We start from the raw sequence: 12,881 nt of genomic DNA on the forward strand, positions 1-12,881 counted from the left end.
ATATCATCTTACGATAGGAGACCCAGTCATCCTCTCTTCTCATGCCATAACATAAACCATATTAACTTTACAATACAATATACACACATTTTACACAAACAGTGCAGTTAACTTTTATATCTGTACAGCACCCAGAAAAATTATGGTATGCTTACACCCACACAGGCTGTAGGTCACGAAGCTCCCCAGTCCTAGGGAAGCACCGTCAGCCTTTTCTTTCTTTCTACAGACATGACATGCAGCACAATACGAAATCTTCCCTTTTATATCAAAGCACCCTCAGTGGACTCTTCTACGAATTCGAGATCGTTTCCCCTCGGTACAAACGCATTACTGTTTCTGCTCCGAACAGAACGACCTGAGTTAGTGCAACAGGACCGTGTTTTGACCATTCGGCAGAAATGCGCGCAATGTGGTACGTCCCCAAACTAGATACAAGTACTACAGATCCACATCCATTCGAATAAATCAGCCCACCATGCTATCATCGTTATTCTTCCCCCCCTCCCCCGCAACATAAAAAAATTACGAACTATAAAAGCTCATCCGATTTAGAAGTCTCTTAGGCATCGATGCTGACGCAATGACGCAAAGCTGCAGTGGGCCTCCAGCGCAGAGATGGGTATTCCGCAATGCTTCCCAGAACAGTGTGGCGTGCAGCCGTCCAAGCATTCCTAATGGTATATCTCGCCCCTCAAACTGTTGACTGCTGCCTATTAAATATACAGGCACCGCAGAGGCCACTTTAAAGTTTTATCACCTATACTCTAGGCGAATGATCGCATCCCACATACTATACTAAGTCACAAGAGACGCTCCTTCTGGCCCCAATTCAAACACTGTTTCCTTACACGCTTTTGTACAATGCCAATCATTTCGTTTTTCTGCCACAGCTTAGAGGCCAATGTCAGGATCTAAACCGACATTAAGAAGTTCTGATCCACGGCCTTTCACAGGAAAGTAGACGTTGCATGGTGTAAATCGTATTCTTACAGCAGATAGCATAACACGCCACACATCGGTTGATTTTATATAAAAGACACTTACAACATAAGCAAAATGGAAGAGTTTTACAGCGTTGGCGCAGGTCTCCAAACTACAGTCCGAAGGTGATTCACGAGCTCTACATTTAAACTCATCTCTCACACTGACGGAATAGCTGATGACTCTGTGTTCCCTTTTAACTGATTCCTCATATTGCACTCATGTACACGATCAGTGTTTTGGAGCTATCCACCCCCGAAGTTGCTGTCCATCCACCAAAACTTTTTCCACAAGCTATACCAGTCAATCTTTATGTGGTAACCAGTGCACGGATGGGATAGAAGAGACACCATCAATGTACTCTAATAATAAGCATCACAGTTGATGGTGCGAACAATTTTACAGTAAGTTCAACACCGGCCAGTGATGTGACAGCATGTTTCCCCAATTACAGTATCACAGCTAAACCACCCCTTCTCCACTTTGCAAGTATTATTGCGAATGTAGATAGATGACTGCTCAGTACGTCCATTCAGTGTTAATTCTTGAACACACAAATCATCAAAGTATACCAGACAGCGCTCTGCATATTTCTAACACCTCGAGCATAGTGCTTAATTTACGATCTACCTCTCTGCATACGAGAGTCACAGAGCATTCTCATTGTCTTAGGGTAAAAGACCCTCCTCACGCTGTCATTGACCAAAGTGCCCTGCAGCACCATTACCGAATTAATCTGCAACCGACCAGTAGAAGACCGCTACAGTCAACCTCTCATGAATGAATGGAGCTTTCCGAGTCCTCACCCATCTCGGGATGCGTCCATGTCGAGGTGGTTAGTACTCCTTATCGCTGTATAGTAACAGATTTCAAAGTGCTGTGATGTAATAGTAGACTGTTAAGAACAAGAAGAAAAGAATGATTTTTATAGGCGATGGAGCTCCAGACAGATGGAGTTCGACGCATTTTTACGTAAATCAACCAAGCTATCAAGTCCAAAGTACTGTTCTAGAGTCTAGGATCAGTACCTGGAAGGTATTTGTACAAGAGAACATAAACACACGCACTACTAAGGCTACAACGTTCTGCACTTAAAATGGGCCTATAATGTTAGATCACCTGCGTTTCTGACCTATCAGACGTATCGAATGTAGCGTTGTTTATATTCCTTTGTGAGAAATATATTTTAAGTGCATGACATACATCCTCCTTCCCGGTTTCTCTACGAAAAACCATATTATCGAACCGTAAAACACTTGCTCTGCATGATACGAGCACAATATAGCTTTCCGGAGACGTATAGTGCCCACTGTTCACGTCTGAACACCGTTCAGAAATTATATAAGGCCTGCATCAGAGCTATATAAAATGATCGTTCGTAGCGGGGGATACATCCTACAAGGAACAAATAAACGCATAGCAGCAGTGTTCGACATGTGAAAATTAAAAGTCATTCCATCAATAACTCTGCAAACAGCACGTCTGTCGGGCGAATGTGTAAATGGGGATTGCAACGCCTCACAAGCTCCTATCACTAACTTAGTTATGACGCTGAAGTCTCGAATTTACACCCAAGATGGGATAGGGGGGATGGAATACATCACATAAATCAAAGTTCGTTTAGAGGAATGTGTTAAGTTTCATCACACACGAGATGGTAGTCCTCTGATGACCGACAGGTTTACCGTTAACGATCGCAAGTAGACAGTGCTTTAAACTGCATACAAAACATGTGGCTGTATATGATTAGGATGCAGGCCTGATGCATCTGGACAGAACACTGGAAAAAAATTGACCTCCAGCAACTTCTACATCTCTAGAATGAATCAGTCAACCATTAAATCGTACCTCGTTACAGCTCTATCTCAATCGATCACCCCATCCACTCTCTGTTGTCCTTTAACGCAGATGCAAGTAAGTTTAGAGGTGAATGGTTCTCTGTCCTCCTGAAAAGCATCAAATACAGTAGTCAACTCGGGTGTATCACTGGTACCTCAACAGTCATACAGTATAACACTACCTCAACGGAAAAAAATTCACTAACTCCCTGATTCCCATGTAGAAATTATTCAGCGCGAACCAGAAGATAAGCAAGTACTTCCTCTATTTCACAGAATTTCTGTACATATTGTGTCAGTTTATACCTATTCCCTCGTGATTTTTCGCAATTCTATCGATTTTAGGTCAGATCTATCCATGCAATCACGACATAACATCTCGTTCTGTGTTCTAAAATTGCCCGTAAATGTAGCACAGCTGCCAACACCTAGCCCAAATGCACTGATTGGGAGGCAGAATATAGCACTGTACTCGACTGCATCCAGTCACCTCCATATTCAGCGGGCGTTTGCCCTGTTTTCGTAAGGAGGGTATGGAGTTGACTTGGAGTATTGTGATAGCAAAGGGAAGAGTATGTCAAGTCTTAAGAAAGGTAGTGATATTTCTATTTCCAGAGCCACTGCCGACAGGAGGGTGTATTCCGAATACTTCGTTCATTGTCGAATGCTGTTCAGTTGAGACCCGATGATAACATTTAATTGTAAGTATAATGATAAAAGATATATGTGACCTGTTTTTGGGATAATTCCGTGTATGCATAGCCTGTGGCGGGAATGATTCACATTTCCCATTAACTGCAGTGGCTGTCCGAATGGAGAGGCCTGAGTAAACTTTGCCGTCTTCTAGACGACCGAATAGTGAACTAATACTTAGTATGTGTTGGGTGGCTTTAGTGATCAAGTGGAAATTTGAAAAGATTGTGTATGGAAGTGCGTTTGCGCTGTATTGTTATTCCTCCCATGTAAATTGTTCGATTGACTGCTTTCTACACATTACGCGCCTTTATTTGGTTGAGAGGAGAATCGATTGTGGTGTGTGCATGTGACATGTGAAAGACAGGTTTGCCCGTTCTCTAGACGCTTGTAAATTATAGGGGAGATTTGGAATCTGTTACATCACGAACATCGGTATTCAAGAGTGGAAATATCATTTTCCTCTATTTGTTTCTAGTTACTCAGTGGTTTACAGCATGCTGCACGTTGCTAAAGTTTGGGGTTTATAGAGAAATAATTTTAATTCTATATCTTGGGAATTATGTTGCACTAGCGATCGGTCGGATGCTGCCTAGTGCTTGATATCGAGAAGTACCGTAAAAATGGTATTATATTATGGTGAACCATGCGAAAATACGTGTGTTGTAATCCTCGAGTCTGGAGATGTCTGTAGAAAAGCGAGCAGGTTCAGAGCAGAAACAGTAACGTGTTTGTGCCGAGGGGAAAGGAAACCCAATTTGCAGAAGAGTTCTGACATGGACTTCGGTCCGCTGAGGGTGCTCTGATGTAAAAGGGATGAATTCGTATTGTGCTGCATGTCATGTCTGTAGAAAGAAAGAAAAGGCTGATGGTGCTTCCCTAGGACTGGGGAGCATCGTGACTTATAGCCTGTGTGAGTGTAGGTATAGTATAATTTTTTCGGGTGTTGTACAGATATAAAAGTTAACTGCACTGTTTGTGTAAAATGTGTATATATTGTATTGTAAAGTTAATATAGTTTATGTTATGGCATGAGTAGAGAGGATGACTGTATCTCCTATCGTAAGATGATATGTATCGTAGTTTGTATGATTTAATTGACACTACAATATGGCGTTCTGTATAAAATAACCGCTGAAAGTGTCACCTGCAGAAAAAAAGGCGAACAGTGCTTCAATATCGGCGGTATCAGTAATTCGGCGGGTAAATTCGATAAGAGCTAATCATAATGCACGATTCATTCACATCCTTTGTGCTGGGACATAGGAGCCTCTACATAGCGGTGGGAATGTTTGTGTGTGTTGAAAGCAGGAAGGATAACACGTGATGGACTGAGGTATCACGTTAGGACCGCTGGGAAGAGTGCATTCGATGTTATTCTCCACTATTTTCGTAAACAGGTTGTGTTAGGGCAAGAATTTCCATGCATACAAGCTGAGACATGACGAAAACTCCTACAAAAGCACACGTTAAGTATTTCTGGGACACTGCAATTTACTAGAGTTCGACTTGGTGATTATTTTAGATAGCAATGTGGCTCGAGTATAACATTGAGAACATTACTAAATGCACTTGCGATGGTAAGTAGTTACGCGCGGCGATGCATCAGCCATACGTCTTGTGCTATTCTGGAATGGATTTCTGCAGCGTCTTCGCTGGACCTCAGTTATAGCGGGAGGGTAGCGGCAAACCCTCGAGGGCGGCCCAGCTTGGAGCATCTGTGCTCTGTAAATAAGTCTTTACCCCACCCGATCGTGTTATCAACGGCTCCTACGTGATTAAGTATTTGGACAGGAATTTCTCTAGTGGACAGGGTGTGGTGGGGATGGGGGGGGGGGGGGTTTGGTGCTTGCACGTGTTGATTGCATTATTTTGTGAGTGGGCCCGTAGGCTGTGCCATGCACAATTTGGACAGTTTATGAGTACTAAGCATGTTTGCACATAACTGTGCTGCATTATTTAGAAGCAGTTTGCAGGTCTGTACTGAAATTATTTCGGAAAATTGGAAGTTGTTTGTGTATCTGCAGACTGTGTATTGCGACCCCAAGAACATCAGGTTGCTTGTTTTGTGTCAGTGTGATAAATATACTACATCCCTAAATAAAATGTTCCAAAATAAATAGACTGCACTCCTTCCTTACTCTCCCCAGCAGCCCAGCGCAGTGGAGACATTTTAGTGCCACAGACCACCATCTGGGATTAGGTCACAGGAGGGATGACAGTACCCTCTGGTGGCAGTAATGTGTAACTAGGTCAGTTGGAGTCTAGATCTCATGGTGGAGAAACGCTTGCAAAATAAAAACTTATGTCCATCATAGGCAGAGTCGTTTTACTGCCATTTCGCCCCACCACCTTGGATGATGTCATGCGCTGTGCACGTTAGTACACTTTAGTACATGTTAGCCTGACAACATGGGCTGGTAAGGGGATGTGGCGGTCATTTGAGGATCGTGGTGGAGACTAACTATTACCTTCCAAGTCCAGGTGGGCGTGGTATTCTCGAAAACTGATTCCAAGTCCACAGTATCGCACTCTGGTGGTGTCAATATGTGCTAGGCCTCGTGGTGAACACATTGTATGCCTCCATCTCGGATAACGGATCTTGCGTCGTCACCTGATGTCACGGTAGTACCCTCTGGTGTCGGTAATGTGTACTAAGTCAGTTTGAGTCCAGACCGCATGGCGAACACAATGTTTGCCGCCATCTTGGATTACGTCACATATGATAGTGCCCTATGGTGGTGGCGATGTGTACTAAGCCAGTTGGAGTCCGGAACTCATGGTGAACACACCTGCATGAAATTCTTTAAATAGACTTATGTCCAAGTCCTTTTCCCACAAATCCGTAGGAGGAGGTGGCGGTCAGGCGACTGAGGTTACTACAAGTGTCCTTTTTTTCGAGCCATTTCCTTAGCTTAGCAGCAAAACCCCAAGTGACCTTTGTTTACTGCCAAAATTCAAACTAGTCGCCAGTTCATAGGAGGAAATGGTGGTTGGGTGACTTAGGTTGGTGGTGGTAGCCCACAGAATCCATTTAAGGACTCAGCATTCTGTATAGACTGCGGTCCAAAACAGATACAACACATAAAACAAACATAGAATCTGTTTATGCGGGAGGGGGGCGTTAAACTCCCCCCCCCAAAAATAAGCCATTTCGAATGACGTCACAGCCGCCATCTTGGACACATCTGGCAACAATGCAGAGTGACTCAGAACTCACGTTGTCTCAGTAGTATTGGTCCGTTGTTCCTCTAACACCAAGTCCACAAAGGGTACAATAAAACAAAAGACACATACAGCACAATACTGAAAGGACCAAAAACCAAAAAAACGAAGAAAAGGCAACAAAGGAACAAAGGAGGTAAGGAAACAACAGAGAGACCCAAGAAACAGTTAGAAAAGAGTAAAACAAGATTATAGTGGCTGGCTGACCACGAGAATAAAAAAAGATAAGACAGCCACTGTTCTAGGCGCTCAGTCCGGAACCGCGCGACTGCTACAGTCGCAGGTTCGAATCCTGCCTCGGGCATGGATGTGTGTGATGTCCTTAGGTTAGTTAGGTTTAAGTAGTTCTAAGTTCTTGGGGACTGATGACCACAGATGTTAAGTCCCTTAGTGCTCAGAGCGAAGACAGCCACTCTGCAACACATTAAAACTTCCACCCTAAAAGCACTAGGGCGGAGGACACAGAGGGACAAAGGACATGCGCTAATACTCAGATCAAATGATAAACTCACCCTCACAAATAAAATGTAAAATTGAAGCTGCTGTTGAAGCATTGTCGCCCAACGCCACAGGTATGGTGCTGGGAAAGTTAAAAGACCGCCGCAGAGCGGCTAAAAGTGGGCAGTCCAGCAAGAGGTGGGCGACCGTCATTTAGGAGCGACACTGAGGGGGGTCCTCACGACAGAGGAGGTAACTGTGTATGCGACTCCGCATTGGCCATGCGTGGCTCAAAGGACAACTGATTCCGTGCGAGAAGCCTGCAGGGAAGACTTCCATACATTTGCAGTCTTCTTAATGAAATGAAGTTTATTGTGTGTACTGTTATGCCACTCCACCTCCCAAAGCCGAAAAACCTTGGGGCACAAGACAGAACGCAGGTCAGTTTCAGAGAGGGCCATCTCCAGAAGCTGTTTCCACGTTACCAGTTTGGCCAGCCTGTCAGCAAGTTCAGTGCCTGGGATGCCGACGTGTCCTGGGGTCCAGACAAACACCATGGAATGACTGGACCATTCCAGGGCATATATGGACTCCTGGATGGTCGCGACCAATGGATGGAGAGGGTAGCACAGGTCGATAGCTTGTAAGCTGTTCAGGGAGTCAGTACAGAGGAGATACAACTCGCCAGAGCATGAATGTATGTACTCAAGTGTAAGAGATAAGGCTACCACATCTGCAGTGAATACACTACAGCCATCAGGTAAGGAATACTGTTCAATACGGCCAACATTAACGTAGGCGAAGCCAACACGACCATCAGCCATCGAGCCATTGGTGTAAACTACTTCATAGCCCCGGAACATTTCAAGAATCGAGAGGAATTGACAGAGAACCGCAGGGTTACCAGAGTCCTTAGGGCCACGTGAAAAGTCCAGGCAGAGCTTCGGCCTAGGGCTACACCATGGAGGTAAATGTGAATGGACCTCGAGGAGAGGTGCTAAAGGCAAGGACTCCAGTGCAGACAGGGGCGATCGCACAGGAACCGCAATCATTATCCCTGACCTGGGCCTCCTATCCTGGAGGTGAACCGCTATGGCTGGGTAGAGAAGACGGTAATTATGATGTTCAGGAGAGCTATGCATGTGTGCAACCTAACTGGTGAGCAGTTGTGCACGTCTGATCTTCAATGGAGGGACTCCAGCCTCAACCAGTACGCTGTTCACCAGACTCGTCCTAAAAGCTGCTGTCACTAGTTGACCTCAATGATGCAATGGGTCGAGCAAACCCAACATTGACGGCGCCGCTGAACCATAAATCACACTCCTATAGTCAAGGCTCTGTAGAGGTGGAGCAATCTGCACCGCAGTTGATGTTTCCCAAGCAGCGAAGGGCTTTGAGGTGCTGTCAATACTTCTCTTTAAGCTGACGAAAATGAGGAAGCAAAGTCAAATGAGCGTCGAAAACCAGACCTAAGAATCGATATTTCTCCACTACAGTTAGTGGATGGTCATTACGGTAAAGTGCTGGTTCTGGATGAACGCTATGATGCCGACAGAAATGCATGACACGCGTCTTCACCGCTGAACACTGGAAGCCAAGGGATAGAGCCCATGACTGCGCCTTATGGATGACTCCCTGTACGCGCCGCTCAGCAACACCAGTACTGGTGGAGCAGTATGAAATGCAGAAGTCGTCTGAATACAGAGAAGTTGAGATGGACGGCCCTACTGCTGCTGCTAGCCCATTAATTGCCACTAAAAATAAAGATACACTCATTACAGAGCCCTGCGGGACTCCATTCTCCTGGACATGGGAGGCACTAACTTCAACACGGAAAGTACGGAGCAACAGAAAATTTTGGATAAAAATCGGGAGAGGGCTTCAAAGACTACACTGGTATAATGTGGCAAGGATATGATGTCGCCAGGTGGTGTCGTACAGTTTTCTTAAATCAAAAAACACGTCAACCAGGTGTTGGCACCTGGAAAAGGCTGTTCGGATGGCAGACTCGAGGGACACAAGACTATCAGTGGTAGAACGACATTGGCGGAAGTCGCCCTGACATGAAGCCAGTAGGCCACGTGACTCCAGGACCCAACCCAACCCAACTGCCAACACACCATACGTTCCAGCAGCTTACAAAGAACGTTGGTGAGGCTGATGGGCCGACAGCTATCCACATCAAGCGGGTTTTTACCGGGTTTCACCACCGGAATGATGATTACGATGGAAAGACGCCATCGCACCAGATCTGGTTGAAGATGAGCAGATGTCGCTTGTAGTCAGATGAGAGATGTTTAATTATCTGACTGACTGTGGATCTGATCTCGCCCAGGAGTTGGTCGGGTTAATGTGTAAGGGCTCTGACGAACTCCCACTCTGTACATGGGGCGTTATAGGATTCACTGTGGCGTGTAGTGGAAGAGACGACTTTCCCTTCCAGCTGTCGTTTAAGAGTGCAAAAGTCTGGGGGGCAATTCACTGACGCAGAGGCTTGAGCACAGTGCCTAGCAAAGTGCTCGGCAATCGCGTTTGTGTCAGTAGATATCACGCCATTTATGTTGACACCAGGAACACCTGTTGGGGTCAGGTACCTGAAAAAACGAGTGATCTTTGTCCAGACTTGGGAAGGTGACATATAGCACACAATGGTCGAGACATATCTCTCCCAACACTCCTGCTTCCGTCGTTTGATAAGTTGACGAATGCGGGCACGGAGCGGTTTAAGGGCTATTAGGTGCTCCAGGGAAGGGTGCCGCTGTAGAGCTCGCCGATGCTACTGAATTGCTTCAGAGACTTCCTGCGATCACTGAAGGACTGTCTTTCGCCGGGGGCACCCTAAAGAGGGAGGTATCGCGCTTTCCGCCGCAGTAACGGTTGTTGTAGTCACCTGCTCAACCATCACATTGATGTTACCGTGTGGAAGAGATTGAATGGTGACTGCAGAGGTGAAAGTTTCCCAGTACGCTTTGTTTAACACGCATCTGGGAAGGCGTCCTTAGGACTGACGCCAGGGCAGTGGCAGGAAGATCCACAAGTATGTGCAAGGATCCATTCCACTCATCGAAAATTGGATTTTTTCCTCCATGGAACTGTTTTGGCTTCCTTTAATGATTGCTACAAAAATTTCAGCTTTTTCTTTGCTGGATGGTGCTTCATGGTTGCAGCCTGACTGGGTAATACATTCTGTAACTGCCTGACATTTGCCCAAGTTTGAATGTCTCCGTGGCTCGAAGCCTAATATTGTACTTGATATTTTGTGATTTAAATCTCATGAACAGAGCTTTTGATAACAGTGGTAAATCCATAACACGGAAAGTTTTAAATTTTGAACCAATGCCCACACATTTGCCAATGTTGACATTAGTTCCGTTGAATAGGCGCTTTTTAAACTACTTCCCGTGTTGCAGAGGAGGCTAGGAGGGAGGCAGGTTGTGTATTGTCCGAGGCTTGTCCGATCAATGATAATATAACAACAGCTGACAGAGCTGCTTTACATTCACTTATAGCTGATCTAGATATTGCCATTTTACCTATAGGCAAGGGATATGCTGCTGTTGTTCTGGACAAGCATAATTACATTCAAAAGATGCAGTGTTTACTGTCCAATCCAGCATGTCACATGATTAGTGCTGGAGAGAAAGACTAACAGCCTCCCGAAGTAAAGTCCCTTGTCACAAGAGACTATCAAGTCTTAATTCTCATTGTGCTGTTGCCAAAGGTTATATGGCCTTCCAAAGGTCCACAAGGAAGGTTTCATCTTAGGCCAATTGTGAGTAACATTGGTGCTCGAACATATCGAGTAGCAGAACATCTTACTACTCTATTGAGCCCACTAGCAGGTCAGTGCGACACATGAAATAACTCGGCAGATTTCTTACATTGATCAGAGGGAAAGCATTTGAATGACTCCTTTTTGAGTAAGTCTTGATGAGATGTCTCACTCATCTCTGATTCATTATCATTAATTGAGGGGAGTTGGTATTGCACAAAGGAACCTATTTTGACCTGTGACTTCCACTTTTCTATTCAATGACCAGTACTACGAACAGATAGCTGAAGTTAAGTGAAACCTGTTGTCACCTATGACTGCCAAATTGTTGTTAGAAGACATTGAGAAACATGTCAGAGTTAGTGGCTTTGGAACCTACATGTTTTTTCCAATATGTAGATGACATTTTTGTTTCTTAGCCTCATGGCAGTGAGAATTTGAATGACTTTTTATAACATCTGAATTCAGAGATTGAAATATTTGCTTCACAATGCAAATGGAAGTGTTGGTCAAGAGGAAGGTTGATGCAATGTTGGGATATGCCATTTGCAGGAAGCCTACTCACAATGACTGGTTCTATACTTGTCACCATCTGGTTCAGCGTGAAGATGTACTTCTTACCTTGGTTTACATGCCCAGTCATCTCGGACCGTGACAGTCTGTCAACTAAGTTACCCCATCTTGGGCTCATCTTTCATCAGAATGGTTATAATGAAAGACAGATCACGTGTGCTTCGCGCTCTCAACCGACTGTGCTTGGTGAGTGATGATACTACTCAGGCGGCACCAATGTCTATGGCCTTTTTCCCTTCATGCAGGTAGCATTTCCAACAAGATTGGTTTTATTTTTCAGAAAAAGATGTTAAATGTGTTTTTCAATCACCGTCTTAAGATTAGGGTCCTTTCAGGTTCTGTAAAGGGTGATCTCTGTATGCATACAGCAGTTGTCTACCGTAGTTCTTGCAGGTGTGGTGTTTCATGTAGTGGTCAGACTATCAGGACTGTGGAAGACTGATGTATTGAGCATTATTGTCACATGCTTACAACAGCCGAACAAATCTGCTATTGCAGAACATTGTCTCAGCACTATGGAACATAACAACACAGAGATTCTGGCATGCACTTCCAGCTGTTGGGACATTGTTCTTAAAGAAGAAGTTGAAATAAATTACTAAGTTATCTTATAATCAATGCAGGTTTCTGTTTAAATTCTGTGTGGAATCCTGCTTATTCCATTGTAAAAAAACACTAGCGGGACTGAGTTATAGTATGTAAACACACACACACACACACACACACACACAGAGAGAGAGAGAGAGAGAGAGAGAGAGAGAGAGAGAGAGAGAGATTGTATGAAATTGCTCTGCAAACCCAGGTTTTAAATTCCATTGCATAGTACTTACTTGCTGCAGTTTTGCCTTGAAAATGATAGGATGTGCACCTGCTGAAATATTGGCGGTTGTCAATGATGAAACCCAGCTGCATTCATCCATATAAGTTATCTGAACGTTTTATTTACTCATTGGATGCATTTATGTTCAAGTTTTTTAGAGTATTGCTCAATTGAATGTTTTATTTGGTGAGTCTTAAATGTTGTCAGCCATCAGTACTGTCAGTTGGGGTGGGGTGACATCAATTATTCAGATGTCTGCTTCAGAACAACAGAGCTTCCACTTTCCATTTGTCTTATACTCCCAGCAATTATGAGATTTGCACTAAAACCACATTGCTACCAACACAACACTGGTCATGCTGGGTCAATCTCTGACATATGGCAGCAGGTTCGCTCAAAGGATGTCAGATGTTCCAAACTGATGCAGACCCAAAGACCGCTTGTTGATTAAAATTGCGTTGGGAAAAAAATTAAGTAAAGGATTTTTATTTGTTTCAGCCCAACTGACCCTCAGTCTCAAAAAATCCAGCGCTCCACT

Source organism: Schistocerca nitens, chromosome 1, assembly GCF_023898315.1.
Source record: "Schistocerca nitens isolate TAMUIC-IGC-003100 chromosome 1, iqSchNite1.1, whole genome shotgun sequence".
Taxonomy (NCBI): Eukaryota; Metazoa; Arthropoda; class Insecta; order Orthoptera; family Acrididae; genus Schistocerca; species Schistocerca nitens.